The sequence below is a fragment of the Balaenoptera physalus genome, assembly GCF_965194825.1.
Source record: "Balaenoptera physalus genome assembly, chromosome: 8".
Classification (NCBI taxonomy): domain Eukaryota; kingdom Metazoa; phylum Chordata; class Mammalia; order Artiodactyla; family Balaenopteridae; genus Balaenoptera; species Balaenoptera physalus.
The window spans coordinates 124,307,875-124,333,440 of record NC_138887.1 but is presented as its reverse complement, the minus strand read 5'-3'; the positions used below and the strand labels follow the sequence as shown (position 1 = coordinate 124,333,440).

At 52.8% G+C, this 25,566-nt stretch overlaps 1 protein-coding gene across 2 annotated transcripts in view; it reads left to right on the top strand.

Moving 5' to 3' along the window:
• PTPRN2 (protein tyrosine phosphatase receptor type N2) overlaps nucleotides 1-25,566 on the top strand; it is a 707,285-nt gene that overhangs the window by 123,309 nt on the left and 558,410 nt on the right. The window lies entirely within an intron of this gene.

Genomic DNA, 25,566 nt, shown 5'->3' with positions numbered 1-25,566 from the left:
TGAGATGGGAGTCACTCCTGGGGTGCAGCAAAAAGTGGATTAGATTAGATGGTGCTTGGAGAGGGGGGCAGGCATGATGACCCTCTGATGCGTTTTACAAATTAAAGAGGGTAAAGTTATTACCAGAATGGGTGGCAAATATGGGGATTAACTGTGTTTCTTTTAGAGTAACATTTCCAGTAACAGAGTTTCAAACTGTGTTTGGAATCTGTAGGAACAGACAAGCAAACACATACAAATGTTACTGGGGAGGTCCCGTGTCTGTGTTATCGGTATTCTATATAAACATATTTGACCTTTGACCAACTTTGAAATTTCGATTGGGCCTCCCGTCTTCTCCGTGGGTTGCAGTCATCGCCGCAGTCAGATTGAAAGGGGTGGGTGCTTGTATGTTTGAGTGCATTTCTGCAAACTCAGGGGAAACACATATACCATGAAATCACCTTATCTTGTGATTTGGAGTTTTCTGAGCCCATTGAGTTACCCGTTTTATTAATTTAATCTTGACACACACAGTAATAAATATCACTTTGCAGAAGTAAGTGATGAGTCTCCACTTTCTCCTGATTTCGCTCCTGATTCTCCTGATTTCACTCCTGATTCTCCTGAATCACTCCTGATTCTCCTGATTTCACTCCTGATTCTCCTGATTTCACTCCTGATTCTCCTGATTTCGCCCTTGATTCTCCTGATTTCACTCCTGATTCTCCTGAATCACTCCTGCGGGTGGCAGGAGCTTCCTGTGAGGTGCTCCTGAACGTCCAGCGTCTTTGTATTTTCTCCCCAGAGGAGACAGTCTCCTGGTGGGTGCCCACTGGGCCTGACTTCTTCCCCCTCCTCTTCTTGTTAAATTCTGTTTGACAAGTTCCACTGTGCGCGGAGCTACTCCAGTCTGGCTGTTAAGAAGCTGTGGCCCAGGAACAGGAAAATCATGCTTTATTCTTTCGGTTTATTAAAATGAAAAAGGCATAAAGATGTGCTCTTAGTAATTTCTTCATTATTTTATTAACATTTTCTACTGCCTCTGATGGTGTTTGCTTTCAACCCCAAAGAAGAGGTGAAGACGTGTCTTGATTGAATGTGCGTTTAGATCACAGAGTGAGAGACCCCCAGGTGTCAGTGGAACTTAGGGTAGAATCTCAAGGCCGTGTTGCTCTGTCAGGGGATCTCTGCTGACCTGGAATCGGGAACCTTGGGGACCGTGCACACGGCGCTGCAAGGACTTGAGTCGTGAAGTGTCGCTGTCGCCCCTGAAGAGTTGCTCGTCCATCTCCTCTGCTCTCAGCAGCATGGCGTTCCAGGTCACGGGGGCGGCCCCTGGACCAGGGCCGAGGTGGTTCAGTCTGGGTCTCGGGGTCTTTGTCTGAACTTTGACCTCCTCAGAGATGCAACCCCCCCACCCGAATCAGTTTTCACTCCAGGGCCCTTGCTTACAGCCCGAGGGTATACAGGCCTGTCCAGGGTGCGTGGGCTCCTTTTCTTTCCAGGGCTGTGGCTGAGTATTAACTCTGGGTGAACCCCTGTGCTATGTATGCTTTGTCCAATTCATATTTATAAACTTCTCTCCACATTTCGTAGTTGAGGGAAGTGAAATAATTTGTCTCAAGTCACTGATCTGTCTGGTTCAGAACCTTGTTGTCTAGGCTCTGTTTGATGTCAGGTGAGAGAAACAAAACTAGCTGAAACACAAACCTAAAAGAGACCCCCCCAGATCAGGAGCATTTGTTGAGTACAGAAGGTGTTCATGGAAACGGAGTGAGGAAGTAGCCAGCTGCTTGTTCCGCAGGACGGGGGGTGAGAGAGTGGCCTCCTGAAGGCCCACGGCAGGACAGGCGCTGGGAGAGGAGGCCAGGCTCAGACAGGAAGCCGTGGAGGCAGCGAGTGGGGTCCAGGCGGGGGCCGGCGGCCGGGCCTCTGCGGGAGCTGCCGCCCTGGTCGTCAGGGAAGGGGTGGTAAAGGCCCTCAGGGTAAGCAGCCTGCCCCTGCAGGTCACGGGTGCCGCCTCGCCGATCCCCATTTCAGCCAGACGTCTCAGGAGCCTGGCCATCCTCGGCCTCAGTACACAGCCTCCCCGCTTTGCCATTGGAAAGGTTTTCCAGGCTTTCTAGGGAGAGGCTTCACAGAGGAGTTGCACTTTTTCAAGCATGCAAAGAGCAAAAATTTGGTTGAGTTCAGAAAAGTAAGTTCTGAGTACGTTCAGGGAAATACTGGCTACCACATAACTGGATAAATCTTATTTTGCAAAAGGGAGAATTGTGTAGGTAAAACACTGTTTATTACAAACTCTTGCAGTTTGTGGTTCGTCACCTGCCAATCAGGAGGACGGATCAGACACCTGCAGCTTGTTTTGTGTCCCTGTTCGGCGCAGCGCCAAGCAGGCGTTTCCTGCAGAGGCGTGTTCTGGAGAGGCGAGCTTCGCGGAAGTTTGGATCAGAAAGTCCTCAGGCCTTCCGGACCATGCTCTGCTTTACAGCCAGAGTCTCCAAAACCTCCGTGGCCACATCCAGCCTTCGCTCCAGCGTCTGTTGTTTGATCGACACTAGCATCAGGCATCACGTTTATAGTCAGGAAATTTGACATTTAAAATCTTGGGGGGACAGTGCACTCTGAGCAAGTGACTTTTATGAAATTACTGTTTCTTATTGACACGGCGATGCCTTTTCACCTAGAAAGTTCAGAGGATACAAAGGATCAATAAGAAGGAGGTCTAGGTCACCCCAGTATTCTATTACTGTTTTTGTGTGTGTCCTGTCAGTATTTCTTTTCTTTGGTAGGTGCATGAGTATTCATAAAAAAGTGAAATCATCATGTACTTTGTGACTTTTAACCTGCATTTAAAATTTTATTACCTTGATTAGTTGAATTTTTACGTTAAGCTAAGAGGTAAAGCAAATATCCATCTCCTCCCTTTCAACAGTTGTTGATTTTTCCAAAGTGTGTTATCCTAGCATCAGCTTCAGAACTCCGGGGAATCCAAATGAGGTCTCGTTCAAAGGGACTTTGGTGGGTGTAGGGCTCCTCCAAGCGGGTGGTGGCCAGTGTGATTCTCAACCTGCCACGTTGCCCTCACCCCGGTTAGTCTATTCAAGTGAATCGCTCCGTGCTGGACGCATCCTCTGTCTGGAGTTTGGGCCTCACGCGCACTTACTATTGGGCCCTGGTTCTCAACCCGCTGCCCCGGAGAACTGCCTGGCGGCCTGACTCGTCGTCCGGGGCCTGGTCTAATCGACCTGCACGTCCCCATGAAAGCCCTCAGCGGACTCCCACGTCCAGCCAGGATGGAGAAGGACTGCTCTAGCTCATACCCTGGGATGAGTTTTTAAAATCGTACAAGAAAGGAACTCCCGTTTTTGTGTCACTGGCTTCTTTAGCTTAAGAGGTGGCTTCTCTGGACCTCTGTTAGCGGAGGCCCGCCGGCCCAGGCTCTGTGCTCGGCCCTTTGCTGCTGCAGGCCCGTCTCTGTCACGTGGCTGGATGTGCTTTGCCTCACATGCACAGATCGTGAAACGCACCACGGCGCCTTCGTGGGGCTTTGACCGAAACTCCTGAGCTGCCTCCAAACTGTCTAACCAGGAAGGGGCGGAAGTCCATCCTGGCTGCCTCGGGACATCCTGAGACGTGGGAGGTGTGCAGGGGACAGAGTGCCAGGAGGTCTCCAGGGCCCACACGCTTGGAGAGCAGCACGAGGTCAGGAGGCACTGAAGAACACAGCGGACCAGGAAGTAGCTGACCTCCACGTCCTGTTATGGCTGAGCTGTGCCCCAAGGCCACGTGTTGAAGCCCAACCCCCGGGCGCTGCAGAACGTGACGGTTACTTGCAACAGGGTTGTTGACAATGTAATGCACTGAGATGAGTCATTAGGGTGGGCCCTACTCCCACGTGACAGGTGTCCTTGTAAGAGGAGGGGTGGCCTTGTGAGGACACGGAGGAGATAGCCGTCTACACGCCAAGGAGAGAGGCCCCAGGAGAGACCAGCCTCCAGGATTGAGGAAGTGCGCTTCCACTCTTCTAAGCTGTCCGGTCTGAGGGACTTGGCTATGGAAACTGAGACAGGTCCTATCTCCTTAGCTGGGACTCAACCGCTGCCCTATTTGGGGCTGTCGTCTGGCTTCTCCAGGGCTCAGAAGCTGCCGCAGCTGCCTTTGGATCTCTGACTCCAGACTTGCACCTTTTCTCACCCACTAGCTCTCAGCTTCCCTGCCCCCGAAACCAAAAAACACAACTTTCCATTCGAGCACCAGATGGAAAAACATGCTCATTTGGTCTTTGCCCAAAAGTAGCCTCTTTTTTTCTCCTGAAAATCAGTCCAGTCTGTCTTGAGTGACAAGAACAGGGAGAGCCTGTGAACTTTTCTTGGGAATAAAAATAATGTCTTGACAAGGTTGCCACATCCGTGCTGGTTTGATGGGAGCTAGTTTTCAGGGTCTAATCTCAGAGTATTTTTAAACATATGCATGCAGAGTCGCGTATTTTGGGAGGAAGGACAAGTAGCAGGTGAGGCAGCTGGGCCGGCCCTGGAGTCTCCCGCGGCGTGAGGTGTGCCTGCCTTGAGAAGACACGAGTGGGGAAGTCTGGCCTGAATCTCAAGTCACAAGCTGCGCCGAGACCAGGAAGAGGCAGCAGCCGCCTGTGTCCTCACACATCCCTCGGGTCTGTCCGGTGGAGGACTGAGCCCCCATTATGGGAGCCCGAGCGGAGGACCAAGGATAATCCCTCCAAGGCTGGGCCTTGAGAAGCCCTAGCTCGGCTGTGCCAGTTTCCTGTTTGGTGCAGGCTCCCAATTCTCTTTTCTGCTCAATTGCTACAAACCCTGAACTTAACCCAGAATGTGCAGCCATCAAGAGGCAACGCCAGTGGCCTACCATAATTCCATGGAAAGGAGCATTTCCCCTTGCCTGTGTCCAGCGGCCTGGGATGCACGTAGTGCTTGGAACAGAGTGCTGTGTCTGCTTGGTGGACAGAGACGTGGGGTGGAAGGCGTAAATTCCCTCTTTCCACCTGGAGTTGTTTCTCTGCTTCAGATGGCGCCTCGTGCCAGCGCTGCGTGTGCTGATGCATTCAGGGGGTTGAGGTGCACTGACGTGAATAGACGCCGTCACGATAACCTGCCGGACGGCCAGTGGGACGGAGGCCACAACTAGGTAATCGGGTGGCAGAGGAGCGTCTGGTTCCTGCTTGTCTGCAGTGACTGTGAAGGTGCTCAGATGGGAAAGGAATTTGGAGGTGGGTTAACCATCGGCACTCCTGATCGAAGACCTGCCCACATGACTTGGAAGTTGCAGGAGGGAGCGTGGGGACTCGGCAGTCTGTACCGCACAGCCGGCAACCACCACGCTGGCTGCGCTGTCAGGCTGGAGGGCCAGGCCACCAGCCCGCTGTGCCACAGGGGCTCTGTGCTGCAGGGAAGCCTTTAGGAGGGAACTTCATCCTTTGTTTTGCACAGTTTATCAGCTAACCTGAATCTGGCCGTGAGGGAGTAAGGTGTGTTGCAGGGGATGGCACTAACGATAGGCAGGCTTTTGTGAAGGACAATTACTTGTTATCTCAGGAAGGACCCGGTGCCTTAATTATATCTGCAGTTACGAGATGTGAAAATTCTGACTGATGTTCGTGGACCTGCTTGCCAAATGTCGGTGCAAAGACACAAGTACCAGGGAAGCTCAGGCACATTGTTATTCCCCACCAGCCCCTCAGTCGTGCAGAGGGAGTGGTAGTTCAGTCCCATTAAAGAGAGATTAGAGTCATTACAGGACTGATTGGAAACTACTAATGGGATGTCTGTCCACAAAGGACTCAACTAGATTCTATTTAATCACATGCAAAAATTGTCCAGGGCTGTTCAGTAGTAACTCAAGTCTGAGGACGCTGGGAGGACTGCAAGTTCAGTTGAGGGGTAAGTTTTATAAAAACAAACAGGGGGGTCGGGGATGGTGAAGCAGGAAGCACCCCAGTCTGTGTTCTGCCTGGGCAGCAGCTGCGCGGGCAGAGTAACTCTTTTGGAGCTCTGGAGTCTCTTGAAGGCTTGCAAATTCCAGGAGAAGCCTTGGACGGTCGTTGCGGTTAACTTTGGTCATTTTCAGCTCTTAGTGCAGCAGCAGCCCCCCGCCCCCCGCCCCCCAGCCCAGCCAAACGGCAGGCGTGTTCCCGGAGCAGGCTGCACACTGACTGTGGGAGGCAAGCGAGGCCTTGTCCTCCAAGTACTGGGAAGCTGTGCTCTGCTCGCGTCTGCTGCTTCTGGTCACAGAGGTGAGTACTAAGCCCATGGTGGCCTTTGCTGTCGCACCTCCCCCGTTGTCACATTACCCTCCCCCTCCGGCTGAAGTCACTTCCAGGGGATTTAAAAGGTCAGCATCCTTCCATTCACCCCTTCGTTTTTCACTTTTCCCCTTTTGGGAGCCAGATGTTAAAGACTAGGATATTAAAAACAACTGCATATGTGGGGAAAATTAGAAAGTGACTAGGTATGCCCAAGGAAAGGCTCAAAAAAGACCTAAGAAGACGTTAAGTTTAGACCTCAGGCTGATCCTCAGCATAGAGCCAGCCCAACAATCAAAGTAACAATAACAAAACCCAGCAAACCCTGGGAAGGGGGAGAATTTGATTTCCAGACTCACCACATTATTAGATTCAAATGTCCAGTGTTCAACAACAAAAAATCACAAGGCATACAAAGAAGTGGGAAAGTGTGGCCCAGTTGAAGGAAAAAAAAACCCAACAGGATCTGTCCTGAAAAAAAGCCTAATGGCAAAGGTCTTTAAAACAACTGTCTTAAAGATACTTACAGAACTAAAGAAAGATGTGGGAAAGTCAAGAAAACAGTATGTGAGCAAAATGGAAATATTGATAAAGAAAAAACCTAAAAAGAAATCAAAAAGAAATTCTAGAAAAAATATGATCTATTGCTATTTGCAACAACATGGATGGACCTTAACGGTGTTGTGCTAAGTGAAGTAAGCCAGAAGGAGAAAGACTAGTGCTGTATGATCTCAGTAATATGTGGACTCTAAAAACAAACAAATAAATCAAACAAGAATGAATATGTAGATACAGAGAGCAGAGTAGTGGTTACCAGAGGGGACGGGACAGGGGGTAGGAGGGCAAAATGGGGGAAGGGGGTCAACTGTATGGGGATGGTTGTATGGTGGTGAGCATGTAGGGTGTACTGAAATAGAAACATACTGTTGTACACATGAAATTTATATAATGTTATAAACCACTGTTACCTCAATAAAAAAAAAAAAAAAGAAATTCTGGAGCTGAAAAGTACAGTAACTGAAATGAAAAATTAAGTAGAAGAATCCAAATGCAGATTTGAGTGGGCAGAAGAAAAGGTCAGTGAACTTGAAGATAGGACAACGGAAACCAAGTCTGAGGAACAAAAAGAAAAACGATTGAAGAAAAGTGAACAGAGACTAAGTGGATCAGATATGCCCTGTGGGATTCCCAGAAGAAGAGAGAGAGAAAGGGGCAGAGAGAATATTTGAAGAAATGCTGGCTGAAAACTTCCCAAATTTGTTGAAAGGCATGAATATAAACATCCAAGAAGTTCAGTGGACTCCAATAAGATGAACTCAAAGAGACTCACACCAGGACACATTATAATCAGACTTTCAAAAGCCAAAGACAAGGAGTAAATCTTGAAAGCAAGAGAGAAGTGAATCATCACATACAATGACCTGAATAAGATTATCAGCATATCTCTCATCAGCAATTTTGGAGGTCTGAAAGCAGTGGGCTGACATATTAAGTGCTAAAAGAAAAAAAATTAACCAAGAATCCTATATCCAGCAAAAACGTCCTTAAAAGTGAGGAATAAATCAAGACATTCCCAGATAAACAAAAGCTGAGGGAGCTCGTGACCACTAGACCTGCCCTTCAAGAAATGCTCAAGGGAGCCCTGCAGGTGAGATGAAAGGGCACCAAACAGTGCCTCCAAGCCATACGAGGAAATCTCAGTCAAGGTAAATACATGAGCTGTTATAAAAGCAAGTATTATTGTAACAATGGGTTGTGGCTGCACTCTGTTTTCTCCATGATTTAAGAGACTAGTACATTTAAAGGAAAAAAAATTAGTGCAAAAGCCAGCATTACTGTAGCTTTGGTTTGTAACTCCAAATCTCATTTTCTACATAATTTAGTGGACTGATGTATTTAAAATAATTATTATTTGTGTTTTGGGGCACACAGTGTATAAGGATGTAATTTTGTGACATCAACAACTGAAAGGTGTGGAGATGGAGCTGTAAAGGAGCAGAATTTTTGTATGTTTATTGAAGTTAGGTGCTATGAGTTCAAATTAGAGTGTTATAACTGTAGGATGTTAAATGTAATCCACATAGTAAACACGAAAGAATTGCTATACAACACACACAAAAGGAAATTAAGAAGGCATTTAAATATTTCACTCAAGAAATCAGCCAAGCATAAAAGAAGACAGAAGAGGGACGAAAAGCTATGGGGCATATAGAAAACAAAGAGCAAAATGATAGAAGTAAGTTCCTCCTTGTAGTAATTGCTTTAAATGTAAATGGGCTAAATGTTCCAATCAAAAGACAGAGATTGGCAGAATGGATAAAAGCACGTGATCCCACTATGTGCTGTCTACAGGTGACTCACTTGAGATCCAGAGACACAGAGAGATGAAAGACTGAAGCGGTGAAAGACTGATGGCTGCTATAAAAAAGGAAACAGGTGTTGGTGAGGTTGTGAGGAAACTGGAGCCCTCGTGCACTGCTGGTGGGAGTGTAAATTGGTGCAGCCACTGTGGAAAACAGCGTGGAGTTTCCTCAAAAAACTAAAAATAGAACTACCATATTTATTTGAAGAAAACAAAAACACAAATTCAAAAAGATATCTGCATTCCCATGTTCATTGCAGCATTACTTAACAATAGCTAAAATGTGGAAGCAACCCAGGTGTCCATCAATAAATGAATGGATGAACAAAATGTGGTCCATCTATACAATGGCCTATTATTCAGCCTTAAAGAGGAAGGAAATTCTACAGTATGATACATGGATGAACCTTGAAGGCATCGTGCTCAGTGAGATAAGCCAGTCACAAAAGGACAAATACCGTGAGGTCCCTGGGGGAGTCAAATTCACAGACACTGAAAGCAGATGGTGGGGGCCGGGGGCTGGGGAGGGGAATGGGGACAGTTTCATTTTATAAGATGAAGAAGTTATGGAGGTGGACGTGGTGATGGCTGCACAACAATGTGAAGGTGCTTAATGCCACTGAGCTGTGCGCTTAAAGGTGGTTAAGATGGTAAATTTTTTATGTGTATTTTAACACAGTAAAAAAAAGAAAAACAACAACAGAATCAATGATGCCATTGTAAGGTGCTGAGATACTCAGGTTTTGAGGGCAGATTTTGATGAATTGTGAAGGTAACAAGCCGTTAGGGGTGGAATGGGTTTATTCTGCTTGGTCTGATACAAGAATCATGACCGACAGGGCCTTAAATCTCAGTAGTTTCGGGTGTCTGGTCATTCATGGCAAAGATGTATGGACAGACGGAGGAGGGGAGAGCATGAGTGAGGCCGCCTAATTGGTCCTACCGACCACAGCGACCCAGCTGGACGTGGTGACGGGGAGTGGCCATCAGTGCTCAGCCTTGCACGCTGTCCTCCTTTCCTAGAGGGTAAAGCCTTGTGCGGAGGCCCTTGAGGATTCCGGCAGAGGTGGTGGAAAGCCTTAACCAGGGGCGCCAGTCTGCCGTGCCTCCTGCCTGTAAAATGGGGCAACAAGACGGGCCTTCAGTGACGGCCCGAGGCTGCCCTGGCCCCGATTCCAGTCTTCCCGGAGGCGAACGGGAGCAAGCTGGCTGCACACAGGTGCTCGCTGTACCCGAGCACAGGCGACGTCACACACGCGACACCGCAGACTCGTGGACATGGTCAGCCGCTCTGGGTGCCACTCAGCCCTGGAAGGTAGGGCCGGGCTTTCCTAACTCACCTTTCCTGAGCAAGCTAAACTGGGCCTCGTTTCTCTCCTTTGAGACGGACATGGCGCGTCTACCTCACTGGGACCTTTCTGACTGGGCTGAGCATGTGTGAAGAACTGAGGCACAGAGATCCACCCAGAACGGGAGCCGTGGGGTCGCACCCTTTGTTTAGGTCGAGGAGGTGGAGAGCCTGCCTCTGGCACAGCACGCGCCGCCCGCCGCTTCCCAGCTGCTTTTTGGTCAAACACGTTTGCTGTGGACGCCACACCCACCCATCCCTCCATCTCTGGCAGCGTCAGACCTTGAGCCCATGCACGGGGTCATCACGTAGGATGTGGGGCTGCAAGGACAGTGGACCCTCCGCCAAGACTTCCCTTTCCCGGGAGGGAGTAGCAGGAGCTGCCCAAGGTGAGTCAGCCTCAGGAGGAGTTGCACGACTGTAACCCTCTGCATCTGGGGGAGGGGTTTACTTTTATCGGAAAGTGTGGGCTGAGCCCCTACATATAGGATGTTGGGATGCAGTCACGCTGCAACATCGGTTTCTGGCGCTGTGGTGCGTGGACTCCTGAAGGACACTTAGATTCTCACTGATTCACACTCACCAGAGTGGAGGGTGTGGGTGCATTAGCACAGACCCCACAGCACAGCTGCCCGCTCCTGACCTTCCGGCTGGGTGCACCTTCCCACCTGAGCAAACGTGCATGGGCCGCACTGAGGCCCAAGCCTCCCTGGCAGGGAAAACCCGAGACAGCCCTGGGCGCCCAGGCCCTGAGCCTGCTGCCCGCCTGTCCTGACGTCAGTAAAGTCGTGGTGACCGCTCTCCGTGGTGGGCCTCTGGGATTCTCCCAAGCTTCCTGGTCTCCTGGCCGTTTATGGAGTGAGTACTGACTCCGCCGACGTCCCCAGCTCCTCTCTGTCCCCAGCGCTGTGCCTTTCCCAAGCCCTGCTGGACGCCGACCAGATCCTCCTTTCTCAAGTGTCGCTGACTACTGAAGGCGGGGACCAAGTCAGACATCCCGCAAGACGACTCGCACGTCCCAGTTCATAAGCTCCCACATCATCCCTGTGCGGTGCGGGGTGTCTGCTGTCCCCCGGGTTCCATCAGTGCAACCACTTGACTTTCTCATTGTCTGCCTCTCGGCCCCTTCAAGCCATGTCTTAGCTATTCTTTCCTCCTCTAAAATACATCAAGGTATTTTACTAACTATACTTCTTCCACAAGATTTTGCTGTTGGCTGTTACGCCAACACTTCTCCCCCTACTCGTGACTTTCTAGTAGAATGCAATCCCATCTGTGACACGGGTACCAGGGACCCCCACCTTCACACACACCCCAGGGCCGAGCCCCTCCAGGTCACTGCCTTCACTCCTCGGCCCCGTGAGGGTCCAGCTGCTTCCGTTGTGGTAGCAGAACGGGAAGTGAGCTCCCGGCTTATTTTCTCCTCTCTGGAGGGTTTAAAGACTTGTCATTGTAGAAGAATGGGAAGCAGCAGAGTGGAAACAACAAAGGAGGAATGAAGTCTCAGGGCTCACGCCCTCCTCTACCACACCGGGAAGGAGCCTGGCTCTGCCTGTCTTTGGTCCATGTTTCTGAACAACCGTCAGAACCTCACGAGTCCCAAGAACCCTCAGGCCACTTAGGATCATTGCTGCATCACAGCTGCACACCCGTCCCCGTGGAAGGTTTCCTGCTTTCCCTTTTTATTCCCTGTCTCTCAGTGGATGCAGAGAGCAGCCCTCATAATGATGCGCCTTTGGGTCAGCAGGGGCTGGAGCAGGACACAGGGGCAGTTTGGAGGAAATCCAGTTTGACTGCTTGCTCAGCTTTTACTCACAAAGGGAGAACATCCCAGATCCAGGTATTTTTCACAGCATCTGGGGAGGGAAGGAGAGGGATGGGGGTTATTGGTTGGTGTTTGAGGAGCTCACCCAGAGCCAGACTGCCCCCGGAGACCTGTCCCGGCTGGCGTGGCCAGTGTGGCTGGTATGGCCGGCATGGCACAGGCAGTGCCTCTGTGTGTGTCCAGGACACTGTGGTGTGAAGCTCCATGGAACTTAAAGCCCGACCCTGATCAGGTGCTTCAGGGGTTATGAACAAACGCATCCCATCTGCATTTGTGGCTGGAGGGGTGGCCACCAAGTCTTCTGGCTCCTGAGGTGAGTCTCAGCTGCTGGAGAGATGCAGCCCACAGCGCAGACTGGGAGCTCACGGGGACGGTGACTTCCGGCCATTCTTCACTTTGGTCTTAATTGAGACCAGAGACCAGAGGTTAATGCAGTTCCTTTGTTTTTATCGGCTTTGCATCGACCTGATCCCTGCAACATTATGATGTCAAGATGGCTTTGAATACCAGAGAAATTGACTTGAGTGATTATAAAGTGATCCCATTGATTTTTTTTTTTTAATAATTTTATTGTTTTGGCTGTGTTGGGTCTTCGTTTCTGTGCGAGGGCTTTCTCTAGTTGCAGCAAGCGGGGGCCACTCTTCATCGTGGTGCGCGGGCCTCTCACTATCGTGGCCTCTCTTTTTGAGGAGCGCAGGCTCCAGACGCGCAGGCTCAGTAATTGTGGCTCACGGGCCTAGTTGCTCCGCGGCATGTGGGATCTTCCCAGACCAGGGCTCGAACCCGTGTCCCCTGCATTAGCAGGCAGATTCTTAACCACTGCGCCACCAGGGAAGCTCTGATCCCATTGATTTTTATGGGTCTTATTTTGCTGTGGTGATAAAAGAGATTTTTCTGTCAGGTTTTTGAGGAGCTACATGCCTGATAAAGCATACAGCAATACAGAAACAACAACAAAAATCTGCACAAGCCCCAAGTGCGGAGATAATAGGGAAGCATGAATTTTGGTTACAGATGCCTGCTCCGTCCATGCAAGTAGTGCCTGGATTCTTGCTCCTATTAAAAATGTGATTGGGTGGATCCAGACGTCATCAAGACATTGCTTTCAAAAGAAATATTTATCAGTTAAGCTTTTCCTTTGGGCAAAATTCATGAAATTTATGGGGTCAACATTAAGCTTGGTTGTGTTAAGTAGAATGGCTAAGATTAAGTTTCAGTCTATCAGAAAGGGCAGTGGATACATTTTTAGAATTTCTTTCCTGTTTGGACTTTATTTCTTGGATTATTTACATAAAAGTGTCTATCATATATAAAAGGTATTTATTTACTCTAGTTAACCCCCAATATGAAAGGGAGTACGGGAGCCATGTAGATAATAGTGGAAGTGTTTCAATCAGAGCAGATTTTTTATATCCAGGTAGTTTGACAAAAACCACCTAGAGACACTTGCCTGGCAGAGCTCATGCTCCGGCCCCAGCCCCTTCAAGGGCATGACCCCATCTGCGATCCTTTGGGACTGAAGATGCAGGGGACTAATAAGCCCTGCTCCCCGCCCCTCTTGCTGTAGGAGCCCCAACCAATGGCCAACGGAGGGGGTACCCCAGCTACCCCCTCCTTGGGTGGGATGATTCTGAGGCGTGTGGTCACTTTAGTGCCCAGAGTTTCCCCGTGGGGTTAAGCTCCAGGCACCCACAGTGATAACTGGCTTGACAGTGCCTCTGTTGTTGGAAGCCTGCCTTTCCTTGTCTCGCTGTTCCAGTACCAGTATTTCTTATTTCGGAGTCTGCTTCTGGGGGAACAGAAACAAGGACAAAATTTGCCCAATGAAACAGCTCAGTGGGGTTGCTTGTACTGACACCACCGTCAGCAACTCCAGGTGCACACAGCTCCCAGTCAGCTGCCTATTGCCTCGTTATTAAACATGAGCAGGCAGTCCGGGATCACCGGACACTTACAGAAAACCCATAGGAAAGGACCGGAGTCCAAACAAACACATGGAAGAAGATGATACATAAACAGAGGCTGAAGACTAAGCGAACACATGGGACATTCACAACTCCAGGAAAAATGAAAAGGAGTATGAGAAAGGGATACGAATCACGGTATATTACGTGGCCTAGCTGGGAATAGCATTTACAAAGTGATAATATTGCAATTATAATATAATATTGACCTAATGAAAATTACATACAACTGAAGCGGGACAGTAGGGGGTGTGTGTGTGTGTGTGTGTGTGAGAGAGAGAGAGAAAGAGAGGGAGAGAGGGAGGGGGAGAGAGAGAGAGAGAATGTTGGAAGCAGTGCTGTGTGATAGAGAAGGCAGGCCCCGTCTCCCATAATAGCAAGTCAACAGGTAACCCTAAATCTGAGAAAATGAGAAAGAGGAACGTGAATGTGACATTCAGAGATACGGAGATGGAAACCAGAAGAGTCAATTAATTGTTGAAAGCGCTTGACTCTGAGGGGTAGGAGGAAGGTGAGGAGTAAGAGAATTGGAGATGTGCTGGTTTTCCTAACAAGACTTAGACTTTTCAAACTACACTGTGTATGGTGTTAAAAAATAAATCCTCAGGTAAGAGACGAGAGTTAGCCTTTACAACCGCAGCAACAAAAACCCAAATACAGTTTATATATTTCTTCTGCTCTTTGTTCCAGCAAATGCGTTGATCAACCTCTGCCATCACTAGGGATAGATGGGTGGACATCATGGACCCGACCTTCCACCCGGGGCCGAGCGGTGGGGGCCGCAGAGCCAGCTGGCCGCTTAGGAGATGGGCAGCCAGTCCTTGGCGCCCAGCCTTGGAAGGCTGTTTGGGGAAGGACAGCCTAGTGACGGGACATTTCCTACTCCAGATGGGAGAATAATATCTAGCATTTATTGGGCACTGTCAGTCTTTCTGTCACACTCGTTCTGGAAACATGCAGTCAGTACACGGGGGACACTTTGAGCGGAATGCGCTGGCTTATGGACGATGAATGACGTTTTGTACTGTGGTCGGACATTTCCAGACAGGTTTATGAGTTTGACTGCTTCCCTCAGGACCACGGGAATATATAAAAGTGTCCGCACTGAAGCATCTCTGTAGCGTCTTGAGCCCCCTGACCTGAAAGTGAGGCCTCATTTCCCTTTGCAGTCCTCAGCCCAGGCTTCAGTGAGTGGCCGTCCTCTGCCCCACCCGCATCAGCACCACGTGCACTGGCCACTTCACGTTTGCAGGCCCTTTGCGCCATCCTGCCCTCCAGGCGGCACCATCCTGTTGCTGCATTTCCAAGGGTGCTTCGTTTGGTCTGCTTTGCACGTTTGTCTATATATTCAAGTAGTTGCTCTTATTCTGTGGTTATACTTTTATTCTATGTTTGTTTCTTGTTCCTTTTTGGTTGAAATACCTCAAGAGGCCTTCCTTCTCTTGAGGGTGGAGGAATGCAGCCCGGATGGAGGCTCAGAGGTATGGCAGCTGGTTCATTGGTGGCAGGACTGAGGCCCTACCCCGAGCTCTGGGATTCTGAGACCAGCGTCGTGATTTCATTCCGTCTCTTCCCCTAAGGTCTACTTCTGGGAGGCCCGGGTGCGAATTGCTGGAAGGATATGAGAGGCTCAGATGGTGTGGCCCGTGGGCCCCCAGCTCTCTGGGGCAGCGCCCTGTTTCATCCCTCATTTGAAGCCAGGGACACAACGAGCTGTTTCTCTGGGAAGGAGGGCGAGGGTGCTGGGACGTCAGAGACGCCGGGGCTGCAGGACCAGCCTGGACCCGGGTGCCAGCCCTCAGCATCCGACCTCACTGCCCCAGGAGTGCTCCGAGGGCAGGTCCAAGGAGGGGTCCTGCCGCTGACCGTCCTTATGTCATGGGGGCACTAGTGGGCGCCTGTCCAGTTCCAGGAGGTCTGGAGGGAGGATCCCGGCAGCCCCTGTTAGTAGGATCAGCTCAGAGCGGGGTTTTCTGCAGGGCCCAGGTCCAGTCCTGACCCCGCCTCTAGAAGTGGAGCCCATGTCTCTGGCCCAGGACTCAGGCAGTGAGTCTCTCTAAACCTCGTTGGGCTTGGGAATAATGCAGGGAAGGGAAAAAGCAGAAGTCTGAGTTTCAGAGTGCAGGCAGGGTGTGGGCCAGGGAGGGGAGCCCAGAGCAGGAGGCTTTTCGGGATCAGCCAGGAGACTGGAGCCCCTTCGGTGGAACGGGGTGTGTCCAGGGGAGGCGTGCTGGAATTCTTCCCAAAGCTGTCTCAGCTGCCTGTACGTCACCCTTTTCTCGGGGTTTCAGCTCTTTCGGGGCTGTTGCTGGGCTCCCGCCGTGTTGTTTTGGGCCCTGCTGCCGAGCTGGCTGGCTTTGGAGGCTGGGTGTTCTTTCCCGACGTCTGCGGCTGGAGGGAGAGGACAGGGGGCGACCCGTGTGCAGGTCTCACCCTTTCGGTGCCCATTTCTGAAGGAGTTGGTTTCAGGCCACGCTGCATGTTTGAAAGTAAAAATATACATAGTAGCCATTACCCCACACAGTACTTTCATTCTGTGTTTCAAATAGCTTCTCTTTTTGGTGGAAATGCTCAAAAGGCCTTTGATACTAACAGTAAGGGAAGCTGTCCCCAGGCTGTCCCCAGAGCAGTGTCCCCATGGCTGTCCCCAGAGCAATCTAGCGGCAGCATTTGACCTCCTCTTCTGCCTGAGAACTCGGGTCGCCAGGTCACGGTGCGGGGAGGCCGAGGCCAGCCTGAGTGTGAAGAGCACCTGGGAGGGAACGGCCCCCCCACCTGCTCACCCTGGACTCACTGGAACCACCTGGGTGGCTTGAAACTGTCCCCTCCTGGGCTCTTCGTCAGAGGGTCTGGGTGGTCTGGGTGGGCCCGTGACGGGGACCTGCCTTCACCCCTGCGCAAGCCCGGAGGGAGGAGCTGAATTCCCTTCTCCCTGCAGCCCTGGGGAACTAGCCCACGCCTCCCTCACCTGCCCTCCCCGCTCTGTAGGGAGGGCACTGAGGGGCAAGTTCACCTGGCCCCGGGGGCGGCTCCCCACACCTCCCGCCGCAGGTGCGAGGCTGTGCCCGGGGTGTGGGGTAAGGCCTCTCTTGGATGCCATCTTGTGACCGCTTTGTGGTATTGCAACCTTCCCACCGGAGCCAGGATCCCACAAAAATGGCGAGAATTAATTCCACCCTAGCACCTGGAAGGGGGAGTGGAAATCAAGGACGACCACCCAGATGAAAACAGGCTGCTTACCTGGAGCCGGCTGCAGCAGGCGGGGGCGGGGATGCTTCCTGGGGGCAAAGGGGAGGTGGCAGGTCTGGGGGCTGCAGGGAGGCGAACCGGGAGCCGCGTCCGACGTGACGTTAGGGGAACCAGGGCTTCCTCCGGGGTCCTGACCGAGTGGGAGCCAGTCCCGGCTGCTCCGGCCACGTCCCCGAGCCCGTGCAGCCTGCCCGAGGGCTGTGCTTGATGCCGAGGCTTCGGGTCGCAGAGAGCTGGGGGAGGAGCAGCCCCCAGCACCCGTCCGCTGTGTCCTCTACAGCCTTCGTTGCTCTTCCTCGAGAATTGAAAGGTTTGACATTTATTTTTCTCCTCCAGTAGGAAAGTTTCTCTGTTTGCTCAGCTCACCTCTGTCTCACCCGCTCCCTCTGCTTTGGGGGCCCGCAGCAGGTGGTGGGCGGCACCTCTGGGGCAGGGGCGCAGGTCCCGAGCAGCCCCGCTCCCAGCTCAGCCCCGTCCCGGAGGCAGCGACCGCGACGACCTCGCCCCCCAGGGCCTTTGCCCGCAGGGCCCCCTGCCGCTCTGAAGGGGCCGGGCTTTCACCTGGAAGATTCCTCCCTGCCTCTCGGCCTGACCCTAACCCCGCTGGCCCTCCCAGAGCTGTCACTCCCCGCGTCCTGGGGGAAGGACGATGGTGGCCTTTGATGGTTGGGGATGTGTGGGGAGAGGGCGAGAAGGGAGGCTGTGGGAGGCGCCTTGTACCTTTCCCAAGAAGCCAGTACGTGACGTGCCGTCGTGAGGCGCTTCGCTGCCGCGCGTTGCACTTACACATCACAGCTCCATCTTTACGAGCATTAGGTAATTAAGTTAGAGTGAACACCCTTAGAGTAGTTACACCGTTTGGAAGGCTCGCCCAGGAAGCCATGAGAAGTTGCTTTGAAAAACAAGAGGCTTTACCTGATGAAAATTACATTTGAAAAATTTCAATTCCAAGGTGCAAATTCGCCAAAGAAGTCCACAGCCGTGTCAAATCCCTAGCAGGCTTCCAGGCAGGAGGCCCGCATGTTGTCTCACAGAAATGCTTCAGTCCCCGAACTGTGCCCTGACCATCGTCTTTCCGCCGCGTTGTCCCCGCGAGGTGGGGACGGGTGGTCCGGGTGGGCCCGTGATGGGCGTCTGCTGAGGGCAGATCTGCAGGCGTGCTCGTGGCGTGGGTTCCCCCAGGTGCCCCCGGTGGGCGTGTCTGAGAAGCCAGGCTGCCCCGTGGTTTCCCAGGTGGGAGCTGGGGCGTGTGCTGAATCCCCACGACCTTCTGAATTTAGAACCACACTAGGTGTCTTAGGTGTTTGCAGGGTTTTCAAAGGCAGGTGTTTGGGCTAAAAGAAGCCACGGGGTAGGGCAGGGGCCGTGGCTGCGGGTCGAGCTCTCGTGAGGGGCGTCCGCCAGCTCCCTGTGCCCCTCCTGCCCCTGGCTGCTTTCTAGCCCAAGTCACAGTAGGACCACGGTCCCCTGTCGAGCACAGGGGCCCTGTGAGGACTGGTCCCCGCCGCTTTTCCGGGGACCCTGGGGGTGGGGAGAGGGAGGCAGTATTGTGGAGGTTGCCCAGTGACCCTTTCCCTCCTGGCGGGCAGGGACCTCTGCACCACTTCAGGGGGGACAGGAAGGTCAGAAAGGTTGACAGGTTGCCCTCCGTGTCCTTATCACTCTTTCCCCTAACGGAAGACTTACGTCCCAAATTCCATCCAAGGGGCTGCATGGGGTGACACCCCCAGGTGCGAGGGGAGACCTGGGAACGTGACGCAAAGCCAGGGCGGAGGCCCAGTTTGCGGGTCCAGCTGGAGGGGAGTCTCGAGGCAGGCGGGGGGGCGGTCGGTAAGGAGCGGGCGGCAGGGTCTCCGGCTCGGCTTCACGCCCTGGCAGCTCACGAGGCACCTGAGTCTTCTCTCCGTTTCGGCATCATTGCGATGTGATGGGGTCCCGGCGCCTGAGTCAGCTTGACCGCAGCATGGGTGCGCCTGGGTTGCCGGGTGGGCGCTGGGGCAGTCCCTCCCCACACAGGCTGTGCCCTGGTTCCCTGATCAGCTGGGGGTGTGTGTCCCTGAGCCGACAGCCCTGACCTGGCCCTCCTCACATCAGGAGCAGCGTCCACTGGAGCTGTTACCACCGGGACGACCCTGCTTTCCACCCTCCTCCTGCCAGCTGAGCTGACGGGCTGACAGATTAGTTCTTTTTGCCCATTCTTTCAGCCACTCTTTCCAAGGTGAGCCTTGCCTCCTTTCTGCCTCAGCTTCCCGGGTTCACATCCCTTGGTGGTCCCACCAGAGTGCCCCCTGCGTGGCCCCCAGTGTCTGTCCCCCAGGCCTCTTCCCGTGGGTGCCCCAGCCAGGCTGGTGCCCTTGGTCGAAGGCCAGCCCTGTCCACACCAACCCCCCTGTCCCTGGGATGTGGCCCCTCCCTGGCCCCTTACAACCCACCAACCCCGGTGCTGCACTGTCCCCGAGATGCCTTCCCGCACCCAACCCGGCTCTCGGACTGGCCCCCCACTAAAATCCCCGTAGCTGCCCAGGTGGGGTTCGCCATCTGTCTGTCCGGAGCCCGTCCCGGGCGGGTCTTAGCTCACCGGCAGGGCTCTGTCAGCCCCGGGAGCTAGTGCCTGGGAACCCCCTCTGGCAGGAGAGGTTGTCTGAAGACGTCCCTGGTTTATGGGGCTGGCTTTGCCTGGGGTGCGACTCCTCGCCCCTTACCGACCGCTGGGGCTCCCGGTCTGTGCTGGGAAGCCCACCCTCACGGAGAGGCCTCCCTTCCACCCGCACCCCCCTGGCCTCCGCTCATGGCACCCCGGGACTCTCGCCCCTCATGGGGGGTCTCAGGGGGCATCAGCACCCACCACGTGTATCAGAAGGTGCCTTTTCCTGTGGGGTGGTTAGATGTTTCTCATCATACAATGAGCTGTCTTATCCCCTAGCCTGGTGATTTTTGCTCCAGGAAGAGCAGGGGGCACCCTGCTGTGGGTGGAGGTCCTTCCCAGAGCTGGGCCACCTCCTGATGGGGCCCAACAGGCAGAGTCCCAGAGGAAGGGCTTTGGCTCAGAGACTGGAGCAGGACCTGGATTTCAGGAGTGGTAAGGACTGGCCAGGAGAGGGCGCTTCTTCCGAAATCGGAGGCTCTGCCGGAGCAGCACCTGCCCAGAAAGCTTTGCAGAAGCGACGTTGAAGCCTGGGTGTCCCTGTGTCCTTAAAGGAGGAGCAGCCATGGCTTAGGGCCTTTGGAATAAGAAGTGTTTGTTTTGGCTTGTAATTGGCAGTTTTACATGTGAGCTTTGCAGTGTAGCAGCTGCGTTCAACCCTTATAGGCGGGAGTAGCAAGCTAGCCTGTGGTTGGAATATTGCAACCCCACACACTTTGGGGATGTGCTCAGTGGTTTGCGGCACAAACACTGAGACCTGCGGGAAGCCTATGGTGTAGACAGCGAGGGGACACCGCGGTTTTCCAGCTGCCTTTCCTCCTGTCTTTTGCAGTCTCCTCTTCCTTTTGCTCGGACGTTAGTACAAGTACGCTGCACTTGGTGAGGGGGAGGAGCAGAGCAGGTGTGGGCGTGGGGAGGCGGGACAGGCGCGCCGGGCGGAAGGAAGGAGCGTGAATCTGTAGCCGCAGAGGCCCCAGGGCAGTGCCCGGCGGAGGGAGTGACGCACAGCCCTGAGGACGCTCCGCTCAGCCCGGTTCCCCGCGTGAAACGAGGCTGTCAGTGCCCAGGCTCCGAGTGCTGGGTCTCTGTTGACTTAAGCCACATCTCGCAGGGATAGAGCGAGGAAGGCCCAGGCGTTCCGGGGTCCCCCATCCCACGGGGGAGGAGTTCCTCTCCACTGTCACCCTCCAGCCCGTCCAGCTGTTGGTTCCACTGGCACTTTCTTTGAAGGCGAGCCCATTTTCCATAAAGCCAATTAGTTTGCCTTGACTTTTCCATGGTCCCTGCCTCCCAATAACTTCTTAGGAAGGACGTGTTCCCTGCTTCTCCAGGGCTGCGAGACGCGCTCAGCAGGCTGAGCTGAGCTGAGCTGAGCTGAGCTGCAGGACCCGTCGGAGAAACAGGACGAGACCCAGGATGGGTGACGCCCTGGCATCCGGGTGGAACCGCGTTGGCACACATTTCAGTGCATCTGGCAGCAGGGTGATGGGCGTGTGGGTAGGGGAGGAGGCCTGTGGGGACAGTGGGTTTGAGTGGACGTGGCTGAGAGTTGAACAGCTTTTAGAGACTTGACCCCTCTTAGGCCCCATCTGGTCTTGGGAAGGGATGTAAAGAGCATCGTTACCCAGCCCCCGGAAGGGGAAGCAGCAGCCCCGTGGCTGCAGGAGGGAGGCTGGTCTCCAGGGTGCGCTGCCTCGACCAGAGCCCCGGCCCAGGTCTCCTGCGTTTGGGAGGTATCTATGAAGACTTCACAGCCTTGCCCGAAGACCTCTTGACTCCTACCTCTTTTCTGCCCAGTAGCCCCCACTTGTGAAAATGAAGAAGACGTGGTGAGGAGGGAGGGAAGGAAGTGGGAAGGGAGGGTGGGTTATCACTCGGCTCTTTCTGTCCTGGGGGCTGTAAGGCACATAACAGATGGACAGACGGGTGTCGAATGCAAACCGTTACCACGCCTTCAGGACCACAGAGAGGCCAGGGCCCTGTTCTGGAGCCAGAACCCAGAATTAGGTTTGTGAGTATGGCATCTCTTCATTTTAAGTGTGCTTTTCTTATGGATACATCTCACAGATCCATTATTTTGAATTTACTTAACGAGAGGAGTGTTTGTTTCATGGCCCAGAATCAGAGCTGTGATTGTTCACATTCACCTCCGTAGCTGTGTGAGGGGCCACGGGTCCCCGTTCCCTATCCCTCAGTGACAGAGACTTGGCGGAGGTGCCGCCACAGGAGAAGGAGCACCTTGTCTCTCTCCTAATGGATTTGCACTTTGGAGCTTAAACCCAAAGGGACGGAAGTCTGCAGCCGAGTGCGTTTTGCTTCGTGTGGTTAATGAATGCGGCCATGCGTCATCCGCAGGTTTTCTAATGTGTGTACTGATTATATCAACAGGAACAACTTTGTGAAAAGTGGGTGTGCTGTGTTTTATTTGTTTAGGAATCACTAACTGAAACGTGGGCCAGGCCTGGGGTGCGTCAGCAGGTCCTCCCCAGGTGTCGGCCTCCAGTTTCCCTGTGTTCCTGCAACTTCTGTCCCAAAACACCACGTCCCAGGGGCCTCCTGGGCCATGCGCGGGCAGCGTCACCGTCAGCCGTTTCTTCTCATGTTGGGTTAAGACCCTGCCCTTAGGTTCCAGTCACCCTCGGGGGAAACCCATCCCTTCGGACCTACCACGGCTGAGCCCAGCGCTGGGGATGGGAATAAAACGAAGTTCAGTGGAAGCTGTGTGTGCTGTAATAAAAAAATACTTTAGGTCTCTTTTTCTGAGCTAGCAGAATTGATTTCTTAGAGCAGTGTTAGGCTCACGGTAAAACTGAGTGGACCGTGCAGAGTTCCCACGTGTGGCAGCCCCGCTGGCATCGCCGTCTGCGTCAGCGTGGACGCTCGGCATCGTGATTTGTCAAAACCATAACGAGGACCGGAGTGAGGCCGAATGTGAGCCCCAGGCTGCGCGTTGGCTGGCCTTTGTCCTGGTCCCCGACTCGCAGCCCCTGAAACACTGGAATCTCTGAGTGACAAATAGGAGTCTCTTGTACACTGATGCGGCAACTGGTGTCTGGGGCCCAGGATGGCTTCAGGATGGGACTGGTCCCCAGAAAGATCAGGGCGTGATTAGAGGGGTGGAACTTCCAGCCCCACCCTGACCTCCAGGGGAGGAGAGGGGCCGCAGGTTGGACCAGTTGCCAATGGCCAGTGATTTAATCAGTCGTGCCTGTGTAATGGAACCACCGCAGAAGCCCCTAAAAGCCCTTAAACGACTGCATTCAGGGAGCTTCGGGCCGGTGAAACGTGGAGGGGCGGGAGGCTGGGCACCCTGAGGGCATGGAAGTTCTACCCCACCCCCTCCATCTGGCGGTTCCTGAGTTGTGTCCTTTATAATAAACCAGTAACAACAGGGAGCAAAGTGTTTCCCTGAGTTCCACGGGCCACGCTGGCAAGTTACCAGACCTGCGGAGGGCTTGGTGGGGACCCCCGGTTTGTAGCTGGTCGGTCAGAAGAGTGGGTACCCAGGACACGGAACTGGCGTCGGAAGCTGGGGTGTCCTCTGGGACTGCACCTGTGACCTGGGGGTCTGCACTAACTCCGGTGTGAGTGTCAGATTTGGGTTAAATTGTTGGACATCCAGTCGGTGTCGGGGAGTCGGGGGACTGGGCTTGGAAGAGATGCCACGTTTGGTGTTGGGGGAGCCTCAGGCTGTGCTTCCTGCAGTAGAGGAAAACTTAGACATGATCGTGTGTGTTTAAATACAAGTTACTTATTGATGGATACAGTCCTCATCTACGCGTCTTGGTTTGGGGAGAGTGTTATGAACATGTGGAAAAACCACCTTCTAAACGTACCTGGGTCTACATGAACAACTCGGAAGGAGGGTAGGGCCAGGGTGTGGGCTGACCGTCCCGGAAGAATCCATTAGTTGGATTTTTGTGATCAATTTAGTAATAGATATTGTTGGGGGAAAATAAAAAACGCTCATAAAACCATAATGGAAAATGGAAAAATATGGAACAATATGAATTATGGGTGAGAGAGCGCCAAAGTAGCACGTTACGAGTGTTCTGGTCTCCAAATTGTTCTTTTGCTTATTTTTATTACATGAGTCATTAAATATAAACATTAGTTTATATTTATATTAACTAAAGTTTATATTTAATTACCCCTGTAATACATCTTACTATAGAAACATGACAAACAGGGAAAAACAGTGATCATCTTTGTCCCAAACATGGCAGTAGCTGTAGGTGTGATTCTCACCACCTGAGATTTAGGACCCGGAGTGCTGGGATGGGTACCACCTCCTGCGATCGTTGGCAGGTCATAGATTTACACTGGGTGACGGGTTGTTTTTCTTACAGGCGAATACTGAGGCCTGAGGGAGTGTTTCAGCCTCAGGGCTGAGGCTGAATCGCATCTCAAAGCACACATCTTACCAGATTCTCGGGAGTGAACCCGTTATAGTGTCTGAGGGTCCCCTGGGTGGTCATCCCATCAGATGGGAAAGAATAAGCTGGAAGGAAGGGCTGCCCTGGGGAAGTAGAGCGGTCCGCGCCCAGACCCCTTGGAGCAGGACCCACCGCCCCGCCAAGCAAGTGCAGGCAAAGTACAGGGATGGAATTTGTCCGTCCAATCCGGGGACAGAAACCCGTGATATGGACAATTCAGAGTGCACTTCACTTTGGGAGCAGATTTTGATAAGAAATAGGTGATTTGAGTTTTCAGGAGAACGGCCTCAAGTTACTCTTCAGTTCAGAGGAGTTGTAACCCTGGCCCTGCCTGTCTTGGGCACAAGCCCGAGGAAAGGGGGGACAGGGCGTAGGACTTCCTGGGGAGCTGGGGGCTGCCCAGAGATGCCACCTCAGTATCTCAGTGTCACCCCAGCACGGCAGGGCCACTTGGTTTGGCCACTGTTACCTGCATGAAAGAGGATGTTTTCTGAAGCTTGAAAATTAAAGATGAAATGATTGGCATTCTAATCACTGAGAAAAATGATACTATGGTCTCGATTACCTGATCTTCAGTTAACTAGGATGTTGTATGTTTGCCCAGGCGAATGTGTGTCTTTGAATTTGATTACCTCCGAACAGCTCTCTCTGGTTGCAGTGCCGCGAGATATTTTTCTCAGAAATAAAGACAGATGTCAAATTCTACTTTAGTTGTTTTGTGTTGACCTTTAAGTCCCTTCAAAGCTGAACTTTCATCAGAGCAAATTTTCATGGGTGCAATTAAAAAAATTTCTCTGCGGCGTCTTGCCTTAATTATAAAGAGACGAAACAGAATTGGCTGGGACTCTGGTCTCCGGAGCTGCCCCCAGGACTTTATGTCAAAGCAGCTTTTGTTATCGTGGGTCTGAAATAGTGGTGGCCTACGCAGAAGAAGTTTAGGTCCTTGTTTGTGTTACCAGAAGGAAGGGATTGTCTCCTCTTTACCATTCAGGGTACCCAGGGCACTCGTGGGGGGTGGGGCACAGACAACTCAGAGGACGGAAGCCGCATCCGGGACGCTGAGGTCCCGGTGGGATCCAGTGCAGCGAGCTCTGCTGCCGTCCCCGCGCGGCCTGGTTGTCCTCCGGGAATTGTCACTTCAGTGCTTGTGCCTTTGGTGCCTTGTACATGAAGGCATATTCCAGAGTTAAATAGCATTGTTGTTTTTTTCTTTTGTAAATTGAACTTATTCTAAACATACAGATACAGAGTTTGAGGTGACGTTGGATGAGGTGAAGGTTCTCTCTGCTCACGAGCACCTTTCCGGCCTGACGGCCCCTCTGCGGTGGCTTCCGAGATCCAGAGCTCCCCTGGCCTCGGCCCTGGAGGCGCTTGTGTCCCCGGCTTCTGCTGCAGGGACCCCTGACCGCCAGTGACCCTCCGCCTCACCGCAGGCAGCAGCGTGGTGGGAAGAGCCTTTGGAAGTCGGGTCATGGCTTCCGC